The sequence below is a fragment of the Tiliqua scincoides genome, chromosome 1, assembly GCF_035046505.1.
Source record: "Tiliqua scincoides isolate rTilSci1 chromosome 1, rTilSci1.hap2, whole genome shotgun sequence".
In the NCBI taxonomy this organism is placed as follows: Eukaryota; Metazoa; Chordata; class Lepidosauria; order Squamata; family Scincidae; genus Tiliqua; species Tiliqua scincoides.
In genome coordinates, this window is record NC_089821.1 from 215,703,069 (window position 1) to 215,727,609 (window position 24,541).

The following is a 24,541-nucleotide window of genomic DNA, read 5'->3' on the forward strand; positions in this document are numbered from 1 at the left end:
TGTGCACTGTTGCAAACGTTCCATAAGGCATGCTTGCGGACCCTAGCGCTGGCGGAGTATCAGTGCTAGTCCAGTGCTAGCCAGCACTGGGCTAGTGCTGGTGAAGCACCGGACCTCTACTGTTCAGCAGTTGCACAGACCGCCGTACAACGGAGAGGTAGGTGGGGCATGGGCGGACGTGGGGAGGAGGCGTTCCCAGGCAGGGAGGAGGCGTGCCGGAGGATGGAGTTTGGTGGGAGGTAGGGAGGGGGTACTGGTGGAGTTTTGTTCCACTGGATCCTGAGCCTCCATCTCAGGCTGACCACCCGACATAGAAGCTCTTCATTCTGTGCCGATCTTCAGGCTCTCGTAGAATCGAGTAGCCCCATTAATGGGGCTACTTGCTTTACCTGTGAAAGGGGGGTGAAATTCCCCTTCTCCGGAGGAGGCGGTGGCAGCTGCCTGAGGCTTGCTGGGCAGGTCAGGATTGGGCTGCCCGGAGTTTACAGAAGATTGTCAGGGTAATCATCAGCTTTAGTACCGGGAGGGACAGGGAGCCATTTAGTTATTTGATTTTTCTCTGTAAACCACTTTGTGAACTTTTAGTTGAAAAGCGGTATATAAATACTGTTAATAATAATAATAATATTACACTCTCTTGGGATGTATAATAAAAGATGTTGTGTTTCCCCTTTCTACACTTAATACTGAAGCAGCACTGTTTCGAGACCATATTATTTTGGATGGACCAGGTGTTCAACAGGATGTAGGCTTCATAAGTACTCTGATATAGCAATAATGAAAATGGACAGGAGAAAAATCTGCCCTATAAAATTCAACAGGAGTTGAAAGGATGGGTTGGCTCAAGGTTGAAGGCCAATGGCAGTTTTACACATTTGAGGTCCTTATTTCAATGCAAGGAAATGGAACTTTATAAACTGCATGGCAATGCAGTTCATGTGTCGCATTATTTATTTTAAAGTTCATTTCTCTCCTCGGCATTCTGCTGCTTCAGTCTCCCTCTGCTGAGGCTTTTCTATTTTAGTTCATACTGTCACATGCCTGTGGCAGCCAATTGCAGAACAACAGAAGCAATGGAAACTCCTCTCTGGGATAAAAGTAAGTCAAAATAGCTCTGCTTCTTCACGGTCTATCCCTTCCTGCTCACTTCCCTCCTTATTGCTATTTTTCCTTTCACTATGCTAAGTACAACTTATGGTGCCCAGGGGAATAACAAAGTTGTCTTTCAGTGATGTTTCTGTGAAAGCACTTTTTATTTATGGCATGTTTTCTGTACATTGCAATGTGGCTGAGCCTTAACAGAGGAAGAAAGCAAGGAACTGCATTTCAAATGTTGCGTAACTTACACAGAATTGCCGATCTCAACATTTATTTTTTGATAATAGGTCTAAAAATGTGACACTTGCTACTTCTTGAAGGTTCATGTGATCATCTCTCCCCTTTCAACCTTGTCCCTAGCCAGTCCAGAGGAAATGATTAATAGTTATTAACAAGGGAGGGAATGATTAAAACAAAGATCACATGACTTAACCGATTACACAGAAAGCTACTATGTTAAAACGACATATTGTTACAGACTTTTGATACAATTACTCTTAAATTGTTTCAAGACTATGGTTTTAGCTACGTTGTCATCATGTTAAGAGTAGATTCAAAAGGAAAATGAAAGTGGATCCACCAGGCTGGGGATGACACAATGTTTGTGTTCATTAGGAATATCTTCTCAGGAATAAATATTGTGACATTTGCACTCAGAAAGCAGTGCAGATACTAAATAAGATATTAAATTAGAGGATTTGGATAGCTTTAGCTGTCTATGGGCTTTGGCTACATTCTGTCAAACTAATGTATTTATGGTTCATACAGTATTTTAGAGTCAAACATCTGGTGTTATTCCCTTTCCTATCTTGAGAAGTTTGCATCAATAGTACAGCTTTCATCATTAGTTGAACTAAATGTTTATTCCATCCTCAAATACCAAAAACAGGTACTGTGATACATTTTTCTTGGGCTGATATTTGCAGACACTACTTTAGTCAAAATGATCCAAGTTTCTGTCCTATAGAGATCATTTTGAGCTGTTTATTTCAGGTAGGTGCTATCTAATAACAGAATGTTTAGCTGAAGTATATTTGCATATTTCAAACAATTGCATATTTGTTGCATATTTCAAACAATGCATAGTGGATGCTTTTCAGTTGACCTCTTTGGCTGATTAAATAACACCGTGGTTCAGACCCTGAGGACATATCTATGCTACAGACTTTGACTGTGATCATGTCCTTTGCCCTGGTAACAGTAATTGCTGCCACTTTGCCTGCCCAGCCAGTTCTTCAGAACAAGTTGGATGGGTGCAGAAGAGGATTTTCTCTTCTGCTCTTAGCAGGTTCCAACGATCCTGCTTTGAAGAACCAGAGTAAGTCCCAATAGGAGTCACCAACAAGCCCTGTCCCCACTGCTGTACTCTGTACTTCACGTCTGAAGAGGTGAATTCCATCCCTAGGAAGAGTAGGGGGTGGAGCAACAAAGGCAGGCTTGTAGGCAATTTCCATTTGAAACTTTAACTGTGGGCATCATGGTTACAACACATACACATGTATGTGCACATATGCTCAAGTGTTTAGGTTGTTTTGTCTCATTTTATCATGCGAGGGGTGATCACACACACAAATTGGGACTAGGGAAGCTGTAACTTGCGGGGAAAATAATTATCCAACCACTACATGTCATGCAGATATAATCACTGTGGCCCAAAGATAAAACCTGCTACCTACAGATTCTTTGTGGGGAAGAATAATCGGACATAGCACCGAAGCGAACATGTAGGCAGATAAGCGCAATATGAACATTGTGGGCACAATCCTAACCAACTTTCCAGCACTGGCATAGCTGTGCCAGTGGGGCACGTGCTGCATCCTGCAGTTGGGGGGCAGTCACGGAGGCCTCTTCAAGGTATGGCAATGTTTGTTTCCTTACCCATAAGTTGCATTGCCCTAATATCGGTGCTGGAAAGTGGGTTAGGATTGCGCCCTATAAAAGATAAATAGGAATGTTCTGAGTTCTCATAAGAGTGATCGGTTGGGGTGTGTGTGACTTTTTTAATCCACCTCTCAGGTCTAGTTGAAGTGGTGACAGCCAGCCAGGTAGCCAAATACCTGTTATAAGAATAATTTGTATTTTGAATTACAGAAACCTGACATTTCTGTAACCGAGACACAGCAGGCATGCTACTCATGAAAACCAGAAACTGAATCTTTTCTGAAACAGATAATTATTTTCCTTATTCAATCAGAGTGAAATTCATGCATTAGATAACTTATGCTTTGGGGGTATTTTTCATTTTTGAGAGAATGCAAAAATGTTCTCAGTAGCTTAACAGATGTGTGATTTTGAAAGAAGAGTGCAGTCATACACCAAATATAATTGCCTAGAAAATGTAAATGTAACATTTACATTTTAAACCTGCTGACATTTTGGGGTTCCAACACTGTTTTGAACAAGACCACCCCAGTACATTTCAGCTAGCCAAAGGCCCCAATCCTAACTAGATTTTGTGAAGTCATAAAGGCATATAAAAGAGCAGCAAACTGTGCAACACTGGTGGCCATTTTGGGGTTGCCACCACAAATGGCAATGATGGTGGCCCCAGCACCAGGGCCTCTGAGAGAAATTTTATCAGGGGGTGCAGTGTTTCTTTTGGGCCCCTTTGCAAAGGTGGAGATGTGGAAGTGGGGGAGGGTGGTGCCGGGCAAGCACAATGGAAGCGGGGGGGGGGCAAAAGAGGGTGGAGGAGGGTGGATACAGCTGGAAAAGTCATTGGAGCCCAGGTCTACCTACCTATGTGGCATCAGCAGCTAGATACAATAATATGGAAAACCAAACACACTCTTAAGTCTCTCTAAAATCTTTTAAGTATAGGAAATAATGTAGAAAATTAGCATCGTCATATTTAAACTCACACTAGAATGGAAAGTGTCCTGAGGCCCCTCTGAAGCCCCAGTCCTATTTTCTTCCCCCCCCCCACCAAAATGGCTGCTGCTGCATCCTGTGGGTGGGCTGGTGCAGTGATCTCCTCTTGGTATGGGAACAATTGTTCTCTTACCTGATAGTAAGTATTTGCAGTGCAGGGGAGAACAACTGCTTTATGATAGTCAGCACCAGCAAAAGAGGCGCACTGATATAACTTGGCCCAGACAGGATGGGCCATAAATGTGCGAACTGTGCTTTCCCTTCAAGATGCCAATGAAAGTGAATATATATGAGTGTCACATATATCCACAATAATTTATCTAAGCATATATTTCTCAACTACAGAAAATAATAGTTCCTGGGCTTTGCAAGAAGGTTAGATTGGGTAGTCTGAAGAACTGACAAAGAAAACACATCCTCTGTTTGTTTGTTTGTTTGTTTGTTTAAATTTATACCCTGCCTTTCCCATGCGGAAGCAAATACCCAAGGCAGCTTACAAAGCTTTATAGTCAAGCACAGCGTATCACAAGAAGTACAAAAACAAGGCAGTAGAATATTAATTGTAACATTAAGGTAAAGGTTCCCCCTGGTGTTAAGCCTGGGCATTTCCAACTCTAGGGGCAGTGCTCATATCTGTTTCTTTTTTTATTTTGATCAATTTTTTCCTTAAATTTTATTGTATTACATAAACAAAACAAAAACAAAAGCAAAAAGAGAGTATTACATCGATATGTGCTTATGAATCTGTTTCTAAGCCACAGAGCCGGCATTGTCTGCAGACTGTTTCCGTGGTCATGTGGCCGGCATGACTAAACGCCTAAGGACATGGAACGCTGTTACCTTCCCACCGAGGTGGTGCTTATTTATCTACTCGCAGTTTTACATGCTTTTGACCTGCTAGGTTTGCAGGAGCTGGGACAAGCAACAGGATCTCATCCCACTGCGTGGATTCAAACTGCCAACTTTACAGTCAACAGGTTCGTCGACTCAGCAGTTTAACCCACTGAGCACCGCGTCCCCACAATTGTAACATTACATGGTGAAAATGAATATCACAACAGAGTAAAGTTTAAGGGAAAAAGAAAAAACAACTCATTGAGTCTGTGGGAACAGATAAGGCCAGGGAGGTCGTCAAGACACAACAGTATGACAGAGGCGCAGATGGTAAATGCAGCAACTGTTACCCTGCACATGCCCGATCTTGTCTGATCTCGGAAGCTAAGCAGGGTCAGGCCTGGTTAGTACTTGGATGGGAGACCGCCTGGGAATACTGGGTGCTGTAGGCTTATACCATAGTCTTTCGAGACTGAAGGTTGCCAACCAGATGACAAATGTCTGCTCAGCAGCCAAATGTCAGATGAAACAGGTATGTTTTGAGCCCTTGCTGAGAACCCATGCGTGAGGCAGCATTTCTCAGTTCCCCCGGGAGGGCATTCCACAGAGAAGGCTGGCCCCCAAGCTGCTTCGACAAAGGTGGCACTTGTAGAAGAGCCCCTTCAGCTGACCTGAGAGTGCAGGCTGGAATTTATGGAAGGAGTCAGTCTTTCAGGTAGCCTGGACCCAGGTCATGGAGGGCCTTCAAGGTTAGAACTAGCACCTTGAACTGGAACTAGAAGTGGATGGGCAGCCAGTGTAGCTGCTGGAGCAGTGGTCCAGCTGAGTCATAATGTCTGGACCCCTTAACCACTCAGGCCGCCGCATTCTGCACTAATTGCAGTTTCCAAAATGTTTTAGCGGGTAGCCCCACATACAGCACATTGCAGTTGTCCAGTGTTGAAGTTACTAACGCATGGGTCACCGTAGCTAGGTCCAAACGGTTCAAGTATGGCTTCAGTTGGTGCACCAGCTTAAGCTAGGTGAGTGCACTGCTGCCACCTGATTTTCCAGTGAAAACTGAGAGTCCAGGAGAACTTCCAACAGCTGTGCACCTGTTTTTATAAGGGGAGTGTAACCCCATTCAAAGTGGGGCTGCATTGAGGATTTCTTGACCAGGAAAACCTCTGTCTTTTCAGGATTTAGTTTTAGTTTATTGGTCTTCACCCAGTCGCTAATGGCTTTCAGGACTTCCACAGCTTCCTCAGAATGGGATGGTAGGGAGAGATAGAGTTGGGTATCATCTGCATATTGGTGGCACCCCACACCAAGTCCCTAGATCAGGGGTGCTCAATAGGTGGATCGCGATCTACCGGTAGATCGCGAGGCAAAATGAGTAGATCGCGGAGTGCCGACACCCCCCTTCAGGTGCCTCTGGGAGGAAACGCCGGGAGTAAGGCCCATTGTACTCAATGGGGCTCACTCCCAGGTAAGCGTGGCTAGGATTGCAGCCACACAGCCTAATCCTAGGCATATCTACTCAGGTGTAAGTCCTGTTATACTCAGTGGGGCTCAAGGTACACCAACATACATTGTACACATAAATGTTATATGTTATGATGGCGCGAACATTGTAAAAAAAAACTCTGGTAGATCTCCGGGCCTTGCTGGGTTTCAAAGTAGCTCTCGAGCCAAAAAAAGTGTGAGCACCCCTGCCCTAGATGATTTTCCCCAGTGGTTTCAGATAGGTGTTAAAAAGCATGGGGCATAGGATAGACCCTTTGGCACCCTGTACTGTATGGGCCAGGGTGCCAAACAGGTGTCACCCAGCATCACCATCTGGGACCTGTTAGACAGGAATTCTAGGGATGTAACTATTAAGAAGTCTCATATAATCCCAAAAAGAAATGTAGTTAAATTGCTAAAATCCACATGAAGAAGGCATCTTTTCCTACAAATCTGAAATACTGCAGCATTAAATTAGATGTATTTCATTTCACAAAAAGACTAACAGATAATACATCCTGCATGCATTTAAAACTGTATGTGTTAGCACCTGAGGATCAATTTTAAGTTGAAAGTGGATAATGAGTAGCATTCTCAGAAATTCTATTTGGAGAAGGAGATTGACTTTTTTTTTTTTTTTTTTTTTTGCTACTATGCCTTGGCTGTCAATTCAATACTAAGCAAATCCTTTATGAAGGTATTTAGTTTCAAGACTGAGTTTAGCTGCACTGCTGAACCAGGGCATTTACTGAACTAATATTTTATGGCAAGATTATGAAGAGTAAATCATGCAACCCTGGCCATTTTGTTAACTGAATAATTGATATAATTATAATTATATAATTATAATTGATTTCATGAGTGGAAAAAAAATGAGTATAAGGCAATCAGGAGTCAAATCAATAAAGATTAAAGGAAAATAAATATAACAATATCCCCAAGAATCCATAATAAACACTGTGTAATCTGACATATTCAGTAATTTTATAGAAAGCCAATAGGCTAAGTGTAGATTTTGCAGATGAAAGCAAAATTATTAGAATAGGATAAAGTGAAAACAAAATGTGAACATAGTGCATTTTATCATAGTACATGATAAAATCAATATGTCATTGAGAGATAGTATTAAAAGTAGATGTGTCTGTTTGGTTTTGTATAAAAAGCAGTTGGGGATGATCCTGATTGGGACTCCAGTGGCATCACTATGGATGTGTGGATGGTGCAAACTGCACCGGGTGACACCATTAGAGGGGGGAACCAAAACAACCCTCCTTTGCCTCACCCCACCATGGTACAGCAAAGCAGCTGGTCCACAGGCACCACTGCAAGATAAGGCAACAGCAAGCCACCCTGGTTGCACCCCTGGTGGTGCCGTGGTCCACAAAGCCAGCCTCATTCTTGAGGGAAAGCCTGGGGGCAAGCATGCCTCTCATCTCCACTTTACCCTGCACCAGCCTCTCCAGTTGGCTCCAGTTGACCTTGAAGGCATGCAGTGTTGCCAGCCCTGGAAGAAGAGGAACAGCAGCAGCAGCAGCAGCAGCAGCCTCTGCAGTGTCCACTCCATTGAGCTTCTCCTTGTGCATGCAACTGGCTGTGTAGAGCAGCCACTTCTGCTCCCAGAAGCTACTTCTGCTCCTAGTCTTCCAGGTCCTCCCATGCGGCGGCACCAAAAGGAGCATCACATTGTGACCCACTGGTTTGCAGCACTGAAAAGTTTGGGAACTACTGGCTCAGAGTTTCAGCTCCATCTTCCTACACTGAATGGTTGGGAGTTTACCCTTCATATATACCATTTTTAGCTGCTTAGCTCTTCTCCCTTTTGGTTGGCCTTTTGGAAGGGAATGTCAAACCAAACTTCCCTTGCCCAGATATCCCCCCACAAACATGCATGACACAAAAGACTTGGTTGAAACAGGGCCGTGATTTATTCCATTACAAGGCTGCACAGCGATTGGTGCAAAGCAACAGGTCCTGACTAAGCATTTGGAGCATTATAGTCCTGCTCCAAATCACCTCTGGCTGCTTTGTGATAAGACACTTCCATGTTGAAGCCCAACTCTTAATGACAGAGTTATCGCAAGGTGCAGTTTGGCCCTTAGCAGCATAGCTGGAAGACTTCTGCTAGCATTCACCACAATACTTCTTATTCTAGAATTGTGGAAAGATATCACCAGTTGCAGATCTGTCATTGTCCAGTGGGGCAAATGCCCCAGGCGCCAGCCTCTAGGGCCCCGCAGAAGTCTCTCTGAGGCTCCTGACAGGGTCAGAAACTGTGCTTCCAGTTTCCTGGAAGCACAGTTTATAGTGTCAGGGAACCTCAGAGAGGCTTCCCCAATGCAGCCCTGGGTCATGTAAGGTTCCATGAGCCTCATATGAGTGGAGGGGAGGATCTTCATGCAGGGGCGGCGACAGCCCATGGGGGGGGCATTACAGACCTTTGCCCCATGGTGCAGGGCTGTGGAGTTCCACCACTGTCAGCATAAGTCTTCAGTGTTGAAATGCTAATATATTGCCAGTGTGATAAAATAAAAGGAATGGGACCATCCTGTGTCCATTTGAGGGTGTAGAGTCTACCATAGTCTTTGCAGCTAAATAGAATTGCCGCCTTCCTTCCCTTTCAGATCTGTCTCCTCCATTAAACTCCTCCTGTTATTTTTATAGATGCGTTTTTTTCCTGCCAATTTTGCTCTTGATCAGTGCATTGCATTTCATGTCTGGAGGCTGTCAAGTTGGTTTATGTACTTTGTAATAATTGTCTAAATAATCATCCCATTTGTAGTGTATATGCAGTATATTGCGGTAGTGTAGATCGATTTCTTATCTCAGAGAGGTTCCCGAGACTGCAGATGAAATTATTCTGATTTTGTCCTGTTACTATTTCAAATGGAGACTGGTAAAACTGGGAATGAATACAGAGCAAGCAGCTGTGATTTTATTCCTGCAAATCTCATAGGGTTTGATGGAGGCCCCCCATTTTCCTTTAAAGTAAAAATGTGGACTAGGAGTGGTTGAGATAATGATTTTGGACTCATCTTGTGGTTCAGTGCAGTGTTTCTGAAGCGATTATTTATGATATTAACTTGGTTCATCCAAGAACATCATAAATCTCAGAGAGTTCTCTACGGTAGATTTATCATTAGCCAGTGCCAAGCCATGTTCCTGTCCTTTCAAGAAGCTATTCTATCTCTGTTTGAATTGGCTACTTTGGCCTTTGTGCAAAATGACCTTGATATATAGGCAACAATGGCATGTTCATTTCACATTGGAATGGGATATAAAATATAGTTTCAATCCACTCATGGCATATATATTTCAGTGAGAGTTCCCCCTACCATAAAGGCAAGGACAATAAAGGCAACATCTGGTCAATCATTTTGCTTATTCAATGTGCTGCCCTGTTTCTAATTTACCTTACGGTCACAACTCGATTTTCTTTGTGGTCTGAACTGCTGTATCCTATTGCTATATACTTAATAGGCCCAAATCCTAACAAATTTTTACCAATTGGCTATACCAATGGCGTGTGTGCTGCATCCTGCTGTTGGGTGGCAGGCAAAGAGGCCTCCTTGAGATAACGCAATGTTTGTTCCTTTACCCTGGAGCTGCATTGCCCTTACCGCAGTGCTGGAAAGTTAGTTAGGATTGCGCCCTAAGTAATGTTACTGCTATGTCTATTCCAGACACATTGAATTTCAGAGAGGTGTTTATGCACACAGGGATGCTTCTATATATAGATTTTAAATTGGTAGAAGATTATTAACACTGTACAAATCTATTTTTATTATCTTGTTAGCACCTCATTTTCTAAGGCAGCCTTCCTATCAACAATGCATTCCTTATTACACCTCAACTATGTCCTGTAATACAGAGACACCATTTTTAAAAGAGGAAGCCACCTTTATGTCAAATGCACATTCTTCTAAATCCTTAAAATAAGGTGTTATTATTTATATAATAATGGCCTATGGCTGGATCCAGTGGGGCTGTTCTTACGTTCTTATATAACCTCATCAATATACAAGTCTTATGTGGAGCAAGAAGATGGATCGCTGCCTTTGAGGCCTTACAATCTAGATTAGTGGGTGTCAAACAGTGTTTCATGCAGTGGGCCAAATAATATTCATTAGGGCTGGAAGTGACATAATTAAGCAGGAAGTTATATCATTAAGCTGATGATTGCAGAAAAAGCACTTGGTTCTCACTTAGCTGTAAATGATAGAACAGAAAATTTGCAAAACCTAACCATATTTTCAAGATATGGGGAAGCCTAATTATCATGTGGCTGCCTTTTCCGTAGCACCACTTTTGCCAAAGCATCACTTCACTGCTCAGCAGCACAGAAAGGTGCTCTGTGAAGTGACACTTTGGCAGAAGCAACACTGCTGAAAGGGTGGCCTGTGTGATAATTAGTCTCTCTGAGCACCCCAGCAGTCTTTCCCCATCTCATCCCTCTTGGACTATGCCTTCCGAGGCCTCCTTCCATTTCTCCCTCCAGAGCCTTGCCAGAACCAGTGCTGTTAAAAGGGCAGTGATTGGTAGCAGTGGCACACATCATAAGAACATAAGAACATAAGAACAGCCCCACTGGATCAGGCCATAGGCCCATCTAGTCCAGCTTCCTGTATCTCACAGCGGCCCACCAAATGCCCCAGGGAGCACACCAGATAACAAGAGACCTGCATCCTGGTGCCCTCCCTTGCATTGGCATTCTGACATAGCCCATTTCTAAAATCAGGAGGTTGCGCATACGCATCATGGCTTGTACCCCGTAATGGATTTTTCCTCCAGAAACTTGTCCAATCCCCTTTTAAAGGCATCTAGGCCAGATGCCGTCACCACATCCTGTGGCAAGGAGTTCCACAGACCAACCACATGCTGAGTAAAGAAATATTTTCTCTTGTCTATCGAATCCCAAGCCCCTTCCCAGCCTGATCCCCCTTTCCAGGTCAATGTGGACACAGATCCAAATTGACTCACAGTGGCTGCTGGGGCTTACCCGTTACAAAGGGGAAAATGTCCCATTATCTTGAGGAGATCTCTAGCAGCCAAATATCCCCTGTGGGATACAGTGGTAGCCGTACCAGTACCACTGCATTGCTGCATGGGGATTTAGTTAGGATTGGGTCGCTCTTTACAGTAGGGAATGAGGACTAAGGCATGGGGCCAACAACTACAGAGAAAAGGTGGATTTTAAGAAGGGATTTTAAGAAATTAAACCCTCAAGAAACATGTTATTTATTGCTAATGTCAAGGACATACTGTAAGATCTTTTTAGAAATGCATGAGAAAAGAAAGGGAAAAATGAATTTCAAGTTAGTCTTCCTATGAAATGGTGAAAAATGCAGGATCTCATTAAAATAGTAATGTAAACTATAAGCACATCTTAAAAAAGCTGCTTTTTCTCAACCTAAGGGTTATGTAACCACAGGATATTTGAAGAAGATTCCAGCTATGACTTTCTAAGAGAGAAACTATGCATTATGAGACACAATGCCAGGGCCAAAAATGACATCCTTGTATTGAGTTATCCACTTCCCCCTCCATGATGTGGGAAATAGAAGTCCATGGGGCCAGAAGTGAACCGAAATGAAATATAATTGGAATATCAGGCTGGACACATGCAAAGTCTCCAGTGTAAGACATCTACTAGACAAAACAAATGCCCAAAGCAGTTTTTTTTCGTCTTGGAATATAGATTACAATATGCAGTTGGTCATTCCTAAAACTGACTGAATGACTTATGGATGACAGAGAGAAAGGTTATCTAAGCCACACTTAAGCAAAAATTCCTGGGACTGTCTACAATCCAAATGAAAATGGATACAATACATAACGAATAAAACAGGAGCAAGTCACACAGCAGCAATTTGATCCTCAGCCTTGCCCTTAAGTGGTAGTTTTTTGAAAAGTAATCAGATGTTCTAGAACTTAAGGGTCATCTTAAATGTTTCTGGTGGGTAGGTTTTTAAATAGCAACCTTGGGGGGAATCACAGCAAAACAGAGCTTTAGGGAGATTTAGGACTCTGATTCTACTGAGATTTCACTCCCAACTACACCCCTTCTCCCACCCTACTTTAGAAGAAAAAAAAAATGTGCCTTTGAATGGAAGCTGACATGGCCCTAAGAGAAACGATGAATGATAGGCATTTATGCCTGATCCAGAAATGATACCAAATCCATAATGACCGCAAATTATCACTGTACAAGGAAACTTTAATGGCCCATGTGAAATGTGTTGGTGAAGTCAAGATAGTTTTAAGATTAACATAATAATATCTTGCACAATTGCTTATTATTGTAAGAATGAATTAAAAAAATAAGCATGGGTATTATATTCCTTGGGGAAGAAGTTCTTATGATTATCTGTTGGCTTGTATGGTGCAAAAGCAGAAGTGGTTTGTGATTGCTTTTTCTTAGTATTCTAAAACTTGGGGAGTCCTGTGAGGGCTATGCAAGGCTCCCCAACTCCTGAACCTTGTGCCATCCCTCTGTAAGTAAAAAGATTCCCCCTTGGGGGGGGCCATTAGCAACATGATCTGGGGTTTGTGTTCCTGCCTTTTCCCTTCCCCTGCAAAGACTTACCATGGGAGTTTTACTCCTGAGAAGATGGAGAACCCCTGCATTAAGGGTTAATTGACCTGCATGCTAAAATATGGGAATGGAGATAGTGGCTTAGGGATCCAGGTTTTGCTTAGGAAAGAGGGAGTATGATTGCCAGTACTCAGGGATCTGAGAAAAGCTTATAAGGATGTCAGAACATTTTGTACACCAAAAGTGTTAAGGAAATGATTAATGACAACCTCTCTTTAAAGCAGAATCCTTTTTTTTTTGCCTATTGAGAAATGAAAAGCACAGACTGAATGCAATAAATAAAGGAGAAAGCTATTCTGCATTGTCAGGGGTTTCATTGTCTCCTGCACAACCACTGGCTCATGTACTTCAAGTGATGAACCTGCCTTCTTTCTTTGAACACCAGATGCTGGATGGTGACTTTTACTTTGTGACAAGTTACAAGCATTCTGTGCCAGCTTTTTTTTTTTTTTTAACTTAATAGAGTGCCTATCTAAGAATTCACCTAGCTCCAACATACTGTTCAAGGTCCTGTGTAAGATACTAGAAGAAATAATCATCCTATCTGCCTGGGAAATCCGTTATACTTTACTTTGAAAACAAAAACTGGTCCTGTAAGCTGCCAGCTGACTGAGCATGTTGTTAGCTCTAGGACAAATCATCTATAAAATAAGATAGTGATGCAAGTGCATGTAATAATTGGTTTCAGCACATCTTTTTTGTGCGGCTAGGAAGTTCTATATCAAAACATTTTCACGTAACTGTCATTGGTTTAAACATATAGCTTAGAGACTGTGATTGAAAGCCTGACACCACCACCCCACTCAGTTTCTTGGTTAATTTACTCAGAGCATTATGGACTTGTGCTGCACAGCATGGATTGGATATAAAGAAGCTAAATAATATTTCAGGCAGCATTTTAAGCAAAACATTATCTCTATAGCTGGTTAACTGCATGGCTTAGGACAGGGGTGTCCTTATGTTTAAGGCCCGGGGGCCGAATGCGGCCGGCGGAAGCTTTTTATCTGGCCCTCATGCTCTCAGCTGCTGAGCAATAATGAGGTGTTACTGCTGTAAGGGCAGCCCACTTGAAAATTGGGCTCTCTTATATCTTGAAATATGATCAAGATTTGTGTATTTTCTCTTCTGTCATTTGCAGTTAATGAGTTCCTAAGTGAGAAAAAGTGATTATTTTTGGTTATGAACATCACTTCCTGCCTAATGACATAACTTCTGGCCCTCAGCAGGTATCATGAATGCTGTTCGGCCCTCAGTATGAAACTTTAATTGATAATTTAATTGATAATCAAAACCCCTGGCTTAGGTCATCTGGAAAATCACAACAGTTGACTCCTTACACATCCAATGTATTTTACTAAATCTTGCTCATCCAGACTTCTTTCACAAAAAAGAACAAGCTGACTACCAATACTAAATACCAGTTATTATTACAGTTCTCATGGTTGTGGAAGCCACCATTTAAAAAGATTCTAGGGCCTTATCCAAGTGGACAAGAACGTATTCACATTATAGCCTTTGTAGTGTAGTCTTGTGCACTTTTGAATTTTAATTTTAGTCTCCCTTACAGTCGTAATCCAGAAATACATGCTTAGTTTGGCACAGTGAGAGGATGCGGAGACAAAGGAGCTAATAAGCAGCCCATTCTGGGGCATTCCATGTACAAATGCTTTTATGCAAATGTCCAAAGTCTCCGAGCAAAGATGGGAGAACTGGAATGTCTGGTGACAAGGGAAAACATTGACATAGTGGGAATAACGGAAACCTGGTGGAATGCGGAGAATCAGTGGGATACCGCAATCCCGGGCTATAAACTCTACAGGAGGGACAGGGAGGGGCGTGTTGGAGGTGGGGTGGCCGTTTATGTTAAGGAAGGGATAGAATCCAGTAAAGTAGACATTGAAGGTGGCTCTGACTCCACCATAGAATCTCTGTGGGTTAAATTACCAGGCCTGAGGAGCGATGTAATACTGGGGGTGTACTATCCTCCTCCAGACCAGAAACTGGAAGGGGACCTTGAAATGAGGAAACCAATCAGGGAGGTGACAAGGAGGGACAGGGTTGTAATCATGGGGGACTTCAATTATCCTCATGTTGACTGGGTCAATTTGTGTTCTGGTCATGAAAAGGAGACCGGATTCCTTGACATGCTAAATGACTGTGCCTTAGAGCAGCTAGTCATGGAGCCCACCAGAGGACAGGTGACTCTGGATTTAATATTGTGCGGTACTCAGGACCTGCTTAGAGATATCAGTGTTATGGAGCCATTGGGGAACAGTGATCATGCTGCGATCCGTTTCAACATGCATGTTGGGGGAAGAATACCGGGCAAATCTCTCACAAAAACACTTGACTTCCGACAAGCGGACTTCCCTGAAATGAGGAGGCTGGTTAGAAGGAGGTTGAAAGGGAAGGTAAAAAAAGTCCAATCTCTCCAGAGTGCATGGAGGCTGCTTAAAACAAGAGTAATAGAGGCCCAGCAGAGGTGTATACCATAAAGAAAGAAGGGTTCCACTAAATCCAGGAGGGTGTCTGCATGGCTAACCAGCCAAGTTAGAGAGGCTGTAAAGGGCAAGGAGGCTTCCTTCCATAAGTGGAAGTCTTGCCCTAATGAAGAGAATAAGAAGGAACATAAACTGTGGCAAAAGAAATGTAAGAAGGTGATAGGGGAGGCCAAGCGAGACTATGAGGAACGCATGGCCAGCAACATTAAGGGGAATAATAAAAACGTCTTCAAATATGTTAGAAGCAGGAAACCCGCCAGAGAAGCGGTTGGCCCTCTGGATGGTGAGAGAGGGAAAGGGGAGATAAAAGGAGACTTAGAGAGGCAGAGAAATTAAATGAGTTCTTTCCATCTGTCTTCAGAGCAGAAGACCTCAGGCAGATACTGCTGCCCGAACAGCCCCTCCTGACCGAGGAATTAAGTCAGATAGAGGTTAAAAGAGAAGATTTCAGACCTCATTGATAAAGATCAATAAGTCACCGGGCCCTGATGGCATCCACCCAAGAGTTATTAAGGAATTGAAGAATGAAGTTGCTGATCTCTTGACTAAAATATGCAACTTGTCCCTCAAAACAGCCAAGGGGCCAGAAGATTGGAGGATAGCAAATGTCACACCAATCTTTAAAAAGGGAAAGAGGGGGGACCCGGGAAACTATAGGCCAGTCAGCCTAACATCTATACGGGGTAAGATGGTGGAATGCCTCATCAAAGATAGGATCTCAAAACACATAGACGAACAGGCCTTGCTGAGGGAGAATCAGCATGGCTTCTGTAAGGGTAAGTCTTGCCTCACGAAACTTATAGAATTCTTTGAAAAGGTCAACAGGCATGTGGATGCGGGAGAACCCATAGACATTATATATCTGGACTTTCAGAAGGCGTTTGACACGGTCCCTCACCAAAGGCTACTGAAAAAACTCCACAGTCAGGGAATTAGAGGACAGGTCCTCTCGTGAATTGAGAACTGGTTGAAGACCAGGAAACAGAAAGTGGGTGTCAATGGGCAATTTTCACAATGGAGAAAGGTGAAAAACACTGTGCCCCAAGGATCTGTCCTGGGACCAGTGCTTTTCAACCTCTTCATAAACGACCTGGAGACAGGGTTGAGCAGTGAGGTGGCTAAGTTTGCAGACAACACCAAACTTTTCCGAGTGGTGAAGACCAGAAGTGATTGTGAGGAGTTCCAGAAGGATCTCTCCAGACTGGCAGAATGGGCAGCAAAATGGCAGATGCGTTTCAATGTCAATAAGTGTAAAGTCATGCACATTGGGGCAAAAAATCAAAACTTCAGATATAGACTGATGAGTTCTGAGCTGTCTGTGACAGATCAGGACAGAGATCTTGGGGTGGTGGTGGACAGGTCAATGAACATGTCGACCCAGTGTGAGGCGGCAGTAAAGAAGGCCAATTCTATGCTTGGGATCATTAGAAAAGGTATTGAGAACAAAACGGCTAATATTATAATGCCGTTGTACAAATCGATGGTAAGGCCACATCTGGAGTTTTGTGTCCAGTTCTGGTCGCTGCATCTCAAAAAAGACATAGTGGAAATGGAAAAGGTGCAAAAGAGAGCGACTAAGATGATTACTGGGCTGGGGCACTTTCCTTATGAGGAAAGGCTATGGAGTTTGGGCCTCTTCAGCCTAGAAAAAGACATGCCTGAGGGGGGATATGACTGAGACATACAAAATTATGCAGGGGGTGGACAGAGTGGATAGAGAGATTCTCTTTACACTCTCACATAACACCAGAACCAGGGGACATCCACTAAAACCGAGTGTTGGGAGAGTTAGAACAGAAAAAAGAAAATATTTCTCTACTCAGCGTGTGGTTGGTCTGTGGAACTCCTTGCCACAGGATGTGGTGATGGCATCTGACCTGGATGCCTTTAAAAGGGGATTGGACAAGTTTCTGGAGGAAAAATCCATTATGGGTTACAAGCCATGATGTGTATGTGCAACCTCCTGATTTTAGAAATGGGCTATGTCAGAATGCCAGATGCAAGGGAGGGCACCAGGATGAGGACTCTTGTTATCTGGTGTGCTCCCTGGGGCATTTGGTGGGCCGCTGTGAGATACAGGAAGCTGGACTAGATGGGCCTATGGCCTGATCCAGTGGGGCTGTTCTTATGTTCTTAAGGTGTGGTAGCATGGGTGGTGCCAACATGCAAAATTGCCATGGAACAAGTTCAGAAATGTTAACAGATTTTACTTAGAAGCTTTGATCTTTTCAGGAAGGGAATCTTGCTTTCTTACAAAAAGCTTTGAGGGCATGGTGTATTCTTGTTATCTGGTATCTTCTTACTCAAAGACTGCAGTAGAACAGGGGTCATAATCCAACCAAAGTTTAAGCATGAAGATCCATGTGTTTACCTTTAAGCATGGATGTGAATCTCTTCTGCTGAATGAAGTCGATAAGATTTACAAATTCTAAGTTTAGGCTAGATTGTTTGTTTCCCTTGTTTTTGGCACAAGCTTGTGGAATCAGCTCTTCTTTTTTTCCCCTAACCCCAAACGTACTGTAAAATTTCTTTCTTTGAATAATTGTTTCCTTGTGCTGAACCACATGTTTGGTGGTATTGACCTTGTTCAGCTTTTAGATGTAGTGTGAAGACTGGATCTGAACTCTGTTCATTCTTTTTTCTTGCCTCTTGTTCTCTTTTCAATTCTTTTAATTTCTTTTGCAAAACAACCTTCTGCTCTTAATAAACCAACAGTTTCTGCAGTGTTGTGGTTACTGAAACAGAAATTAGATCTTAGGGTTAAATCCTATCCAACATTCCAACACTGATGCAGCTGCATCCTGCAATGGGGAGGGAGTCATGCAGGATTCCTCGAGGTAAGAAGAGGTTCTCTTACCTTAGGGTTGCCCTGAGGATGCATTGGTGCTGGAAAGTTGAATTGAACTGGGCCTCAGTCTGTAAAACCAATTCTTTTTAACCTTCCTGCTATTTTGTCCTTAAAACACCATTGTGGCATTTATGTTCTTTGTTTTTACTATGTATCAGAGTGTGTTTGCCTCTGCTCTCTTTCATGATTACTGGAGCAATTTAACAGTTAACCTGTGGAAGGAACAAAGTGTAATAGAAGTGCAATACACTGTAGTAGCATCCCTAAACTAGCTTCCGCTTCATTAGCTTTGCATTATCTGCATTCTGTATATGGTTAAATTACTATCATAAAGCAATAATCTTTTTATTTTAACCCTGTCATCTACTGGAAATAACTTTTTGTATGGTGCCTCTCACATTGATGATTATGCACAGTCATTTACCCTCTGTAACAATTCTTAACTTTGAAGGGCAGGTGGTGCTACAATTTAATTTACTGGTTATTATGCAATGCCATTTTTGAAAAAAAAAAATTGTACTGTGTCCTGAGATTTTGGGAATGGATGTTTTCTGGCCCAGTCCTATCCCCAGCTGCACTGGCAGGGTGTTGGCTCTGCCAGAACACTATCACAAAACAACCATAAAGTATTTTGTGACAGCACTACTCCCTAGCAGCACTAATGGGAAGGCCAGAGCCTTCCTGCTGATGCCAGTGGCCGCACAGATCCGTCAGGAGCAGGTGAGGGTGAGGAGAGGGTGGAGAGGGGGTGGAACAGGACAAGGGGAGGGGGGCAACAGGGGGATGTGGGGGTGGATCGGACCTGGAAGGGGGCAGGATTGGTGGCACTGGTGCACCATATCCTCAGGGTGAACAGATGTCATAACCACAAAAAAGGACAAGGCATCCCAAAATGGAGGACATGAAAAATGTAAAGAAAAATGTTGTTGTTCAGTTGTGTCCAACTCTTTGTGACCCCATGGACCACAGCACGCCAGGCCCCCCATCTGCCACTAACTTCCGGAGTTTGTCCAAATTCATGTTCATTGCCTCCGTGACACTATTATTATTATTATTATTAACAGTATTTATATACCGCTTTTCAATGGAAAGTTCACAAAACGGTTTACAGAAAAAATCAAACAAACAACTAATGGCTCCGTGTCCCAAAAGGGCTCACTATCTAAAAGGATGCAAAAGAACGCCAGCAAACATCCACCAGAAAAGACAGTGCTGGGATGAGGAGGGCCAGTTACTCTCCCACCACTAAATAAAAGAAGAGTACCCACTTAAAAAGTGCCTCTTACCCAGTTAAGCAAGGGTAACCATCTATCTATCTACCATATATCTAACCATCTCATCCTCTGCCGCCCCCTTTTGCCTTCAGTTTTTCCCAGCATTGGGGTCTTTTCTAAAGAGGCCTCCCTTCTCATGAGAGAACCAATGTGTTTAAACTTCAGCATCTGTCCTTCCAATGAACAGTCAGGGTTGATTTCCTGTAGGACAGAAGCCTAAAAAAGAGAACATGTCCTGGAAAAAGAGGCCATCTGGTTACCCTATATATCCTATCTGCCTTCCCAGGCCTGATCTACTAACATGAATCAACCTGGACTTCCAAGTTGACCCATTGCAGCTGCTGGGGCTTACCCAGGAGGAAGAGGATAAATGACCCCTTACCCTGAGGAGAATTCCAGAAGCTGAAATTCCTTCATGGAATACACTGGAAGTTATGATTTGGGCTATATGTCTCTGTTCTGCCTTTTTCCTGTTTTCTTTGAAATATGAAGGCTTCAAAAGACTGTCTTTCTGTGTGTCATTTTCTCATGGCAAGATAAAACAATGCCAAACATCTAAAAAAATTCACATCTTGGAAAATATCGTAATTGATTAAAGATGTGTGTATACAAGTTGAGTCTCATTATTCTGTTCCCAGAACTCATGTGGATGGCAAAAATTGCACTATAACAAATAAATTTAAAAGACAAAGTCCCTTTGCTCAGGTGATTTAAAAATAGCCTTGCTGTCCTTTGTGGTGTTAAGATAGAGTCACTAAGATGACAATCCAACAGTCTCTCTCCAGGCACTTAGAAAATATTTTCTCTCACTTGTTCAGGGGGAAGGAAGGGGGTCCCTTAGAGAAAGAATGATTGATGGATTGTCAGCTGGCTGCCCTCTCTCTGACTATTGTAAAGGACTGTTTTCCTTTAATTTAAAGGACCCTTCTCATCATGCTAAGATAAAAACCTCTACAACAGTAAGAAAAGCATTTTAAAGGCATGCATTTTTCCCCTTCTCCAGGGATCAGCACATTCCTTCTCATTTGCAGTGGCCATTCATGTTGAGTCAAATCCATGCATAAAAAATCCGTGTATAACAAGGTTGGACAAGTATTCCGAAATGCCAGTTGAAGTGAAAGAGATGATGTATTATCCTGATCGTCCAGTTACAAGCAGGGAGATCGGAGTTTGTTTGGCCTGGCCAAAACATGCGAGCCCCTTCCCCTGCAAAGGGATTGGTGGAGGGCTGTGGCTGGGGGGGAGCAGAGATATTTTAAGGACACAGCAACAGCCCCCCTTCCTTCTTTGCTCGTGGGCACCGAGCGGACACCCACGCACCCACCCACCCATTACGCAGTCTGAGTTTTGGGGCCAGGTAGGAATTTTTTGCTGCTTGTCAAGATTGGATGACGACAGGCAGTTTTTTCGCCTACCCCAGACTGCTGGCAGGTAGTGCGGTAGAGGTGTGCTTGGGACTTTGGAGTGCACCTTCAGACAGCATAGGCAGGGCAGAACCCAATAGCAGTCCTCAGGGGCTCAGCAGCACGAGGACATTGACTGGGGCCCTGGCCGGGACCACGGGGGTCCTCCTCAGAGGCTCAGTGGCTCGAGGCGGCACAGCCCGTGGTCCAGCTGCCTTCCCCTTATGGGACAGACCTGGATGAGCTGCATCGCCCTAGAAAGGGGCGCAGCTTGGAGTCTGGTGCACATCCAGCCTGGGGGACAGATTTGGTTCTGGGGCCGCCCAGTGGTCCCGACTTGGCACCACAAAGGGGTTTTCGCTGCCCCTACAACTGCAGGTCTCAGCCTCCTTTCTGAATTAAAATGCTAATAAAGTGGCTCTTTCTCCCATGTGTGTTGTCTTGAGTGTTCATTGGATGGTGCCCAGACAAACATTCATAGTGCTCTGTCTAGTTCCCAAGCATGGGAAATAGCACTTCCTGATGTTTGTAAGTGGTGCTTACTGGAGATGATGCAACTTCCACCATGACCATGCCTAGCTCTGATTTTTAATTACAGTGAAACCAGTCTGAGTGAGGAAAAACTTCAGGCAAATTGCACTTCAGGTGTTAGAAGAGATGGGAGAAACTATGGGCACAATCCTAACCAGATCTACTCAGAAGTAAGTCCTATTTTGTTCAATGGGGCTTACTCTCAGGAAAGTGTGGTTAGGATTGCAGCCTAACAGCCCAATCCTATGCATGTCTACTCAGAAGTAAATCCCATTGGAGTCAATGGGGCTTACTCCTAGGAAAGTTTGGATAGGATTGGGCTGTAAGACACCAACACTACAGAGAGAATTGAATAATACAGGACCAAATGCTATCCAATTTTCCAGTGCCAGTGCAGCTGTGCCAATGGGGCATGCACTGCATCCTGTGGTGGGGAGGCTGTCACAGAGGCCTCCTCAAGGTATAGGAACATTTGTTCCCTGACTTCAAGGCTGCATTGCAGCTGCATCGGTGCTGGAAAGTTGGATAGGATTCGGCCCACAGACTCTTCTGTTTAGACAAGCCTTCTGAGTTCCTGGCCTTTTTAACATCATTTTTTAAAACATCTTTTAATCCCTTTTCAGCACCTGGTTACAGGCCTGGAACCTTTTATAAACTGTTGCTCTGTGCTCTTTTACACTTTTATCTGACTGCTGTTTTTTAAGATGTGTTTTGCAAATATGTTTTATCTTGTATTTTAAATTATGTTTTTAATTTGTTTTTAACCAGTGTTGTAAGCCGCCTTGGGTCCCTTCGGGGAGAAAGGCAGGATAGAAATAAAGTTAATAAAATAAAATAAATAATAAACAGAGGCCACACCTTCCTCAACCATACCATGGTTTGGCCTATGGGGGTAGGTACATAGACCTCATTCTTGCAAGTTTGATTCTGCTCATATATTTGCTGAGCTTCTTTAGCACCAGAATGCTATAGATTTAATCTTTAAAATACAATGGTAGATTACGGGAGACTGTAGGATCCCGCAGAAGCCTCTCTGACAGCCCAATCCTATGCATGTCTACTCAGAAGTAAGGCCCAATAGAGTCAATGGTGCTTACTCCCAGGAAAGTGTGGATAGGATTGGACTGTGAGACTCCGGATGGGGTTGGAAAGTGTGCTTCCAGTTTCCCAGAAGCACAGTTTATAGCATCAGGGAACCTCAGAGAGGCTTCCCGATGCAGCCTTGGGTTGCATGAGACTCCATGAGCCTCAGGTGCGGGGAGGGGGGATTTGTGCACAGGGGGGCTGCGAGGGGGTGCCATCACCGACCTTTGCCCTGGGTCGTGGGGTTGAAGAGGTCCACTGCTGGACACATTCATTGAACATGAATAGAAGAGACACCTTCATTACTGTCATTACTCAAAGAGGTGCTGCAAGTAGTGTTCCGTCTAAGATGGTTGCGCAGTGATGCAGCTACGCACCTCCCAGTCGAGTTCCATGATGGGAGTTCTGGGAGCTTGGCAACCCAGAAGTCCAGCGATGCATCATTGCTGAACAGCTGGAGGCAACATCATGACAAGTTGCAGTGCCACATAGCTGCTACAGGGGTCTGCAGGAAAGCTGGCTGCAAATGGAACAGCTTCACTACTACTACAAGTGTATGTGGTACTCATGTCAGGCAAATGGAAAGCAATGAATATAATCTTGCTGTTAGTGCTAGGAGTAGTGTTACCCTGCTTGTTTTACCAAGTGGTGTTGTCTTAGGCAGTTTCATAATTTTTACTGTATTATTTAAATTGTTTTAAAATTGTGGTCATAGAAGGTGGGTAAAGGGGCACTTCAAAGATGAAGCACCTTAAATGATATCATGTAAAGTGTGCTGGAAAACTAGCAATGTTTTAAAAGTGTTTATAAAGATGAAACTTTAAAGTGATTCAGACCAAATTACTTGTTATAACAATTGTTTAATAAGGCCTTTTGTGTGTGTGTGTGGGGGGGGGGTTTGGAGTAAATATGTGAGGTAGTATGAAATGGAGTGAGGCTATGATAGAGAAGCTTTAAGTTTAAGACATTACCCTTCTGACTCCCACTGGAAGCTTTTTTTCCCCCCATTAAAAAAGTATAGTGGGATAAGAACCCTAAAGCTTTCCTCCCCTCACAGCATGGCCCCTGTTACTTCTAATAAAGGCCTGCATGCCTAGAACACCCTCTGGGCCAGTTGAAATATTCTGCAGATCAGTACTGCCTCCCAAAATACATGGAATGCTTGTTTCTAACAGTACCAGCAATGTGCATAGGTGTGGTGCAGTCTAGGTAAGTTCCTGTGCATTTGATTCTGCTTTCAGGAAGAAAATAGAGATGAATAATATTGCTCATGGCAAATAATTTTATTGACTGAGTGCAAAGCAGACACCAACAAGGTTTCTAATGAATGAATCACTGACTAGACAGCATTTCTGTTTCTGAAATACTTTGCGAAGGTGGCTAGTTAAAATCCTTAAGACACACAATTCTCAGCCTTACTGTCCTTATTTGTTTTTCAGATTGTCAAATCTACTTTTAATTTTCATGTCATAGTGTTTGCACAATTCACACCCCATCTCAATACAATTCACTAATGTAGGCTCATAAGCTTAAAGAGTTTTTATTAATCAAACACACAGAGTATCTTATAACAGTCCCTCTACCTTTACATAAGGCTAACGTAAGAGGGTTTTCAATCAACAATACATAAGCAGGCAAAAAAAAGCACCAAATACCAAAATATCTAAACTTGCCCTCTTGTACTTCTTAATCATCTGAGTCTTATTCACAAGACTAGCTACTACTAAATGATTAACTTTCTCTAGCTCAGCTCACCAACATAAATACTCTTCTTCCCTCCTCCAATCACCTGCTAACAATTCCACATTAAAGCCTGTTGCCAATCTCTCTTTATTCTCAAAGTCCTTTATCCCTTAAATCACTTACAATCCTTATCATTATCTAGTCACTCTATACCAACTTTTTTCCCCTTTCTATATAGGGGAATATGCAACCTCTGTGACAACTCTATTGCCTTTTGTGTCACTTGCTATTTTTCAGTTTGGTAAAATGCCCTGCTGATATTCCATTGCCAGTTAGTT

At 43.2% G+C, this 24,541-nt stretch overlaps 1 protein-coding gene and 1 pseudogene across 1 annotated transcript in view; both read left to right on the plus strand.

Moving 5' to 3' along the window:
* The first annotated feature begins 1,083 nt into the window (after nt 1–1,083).
* ESR1 (estrogen receptor 1) overlaps nt 1,084–24,541 on the plus strand; it is a 246,200-nt gene continuing 222,742 nt past the window's right edge. The window contains exon 1 of the mRNA XM_066615710.1: nt 1,084–1,098. The gene's annotated coding sequence lies outside the window, so the exon portion shown is untranslated. The remainder of the gene's footprint in view (nt 1,099–24,541) is intronic.
* On the plus strand, nt 5,136–5,255 carry LOC136637334 (5S ribosomal RNA; annotated as a pseudogene).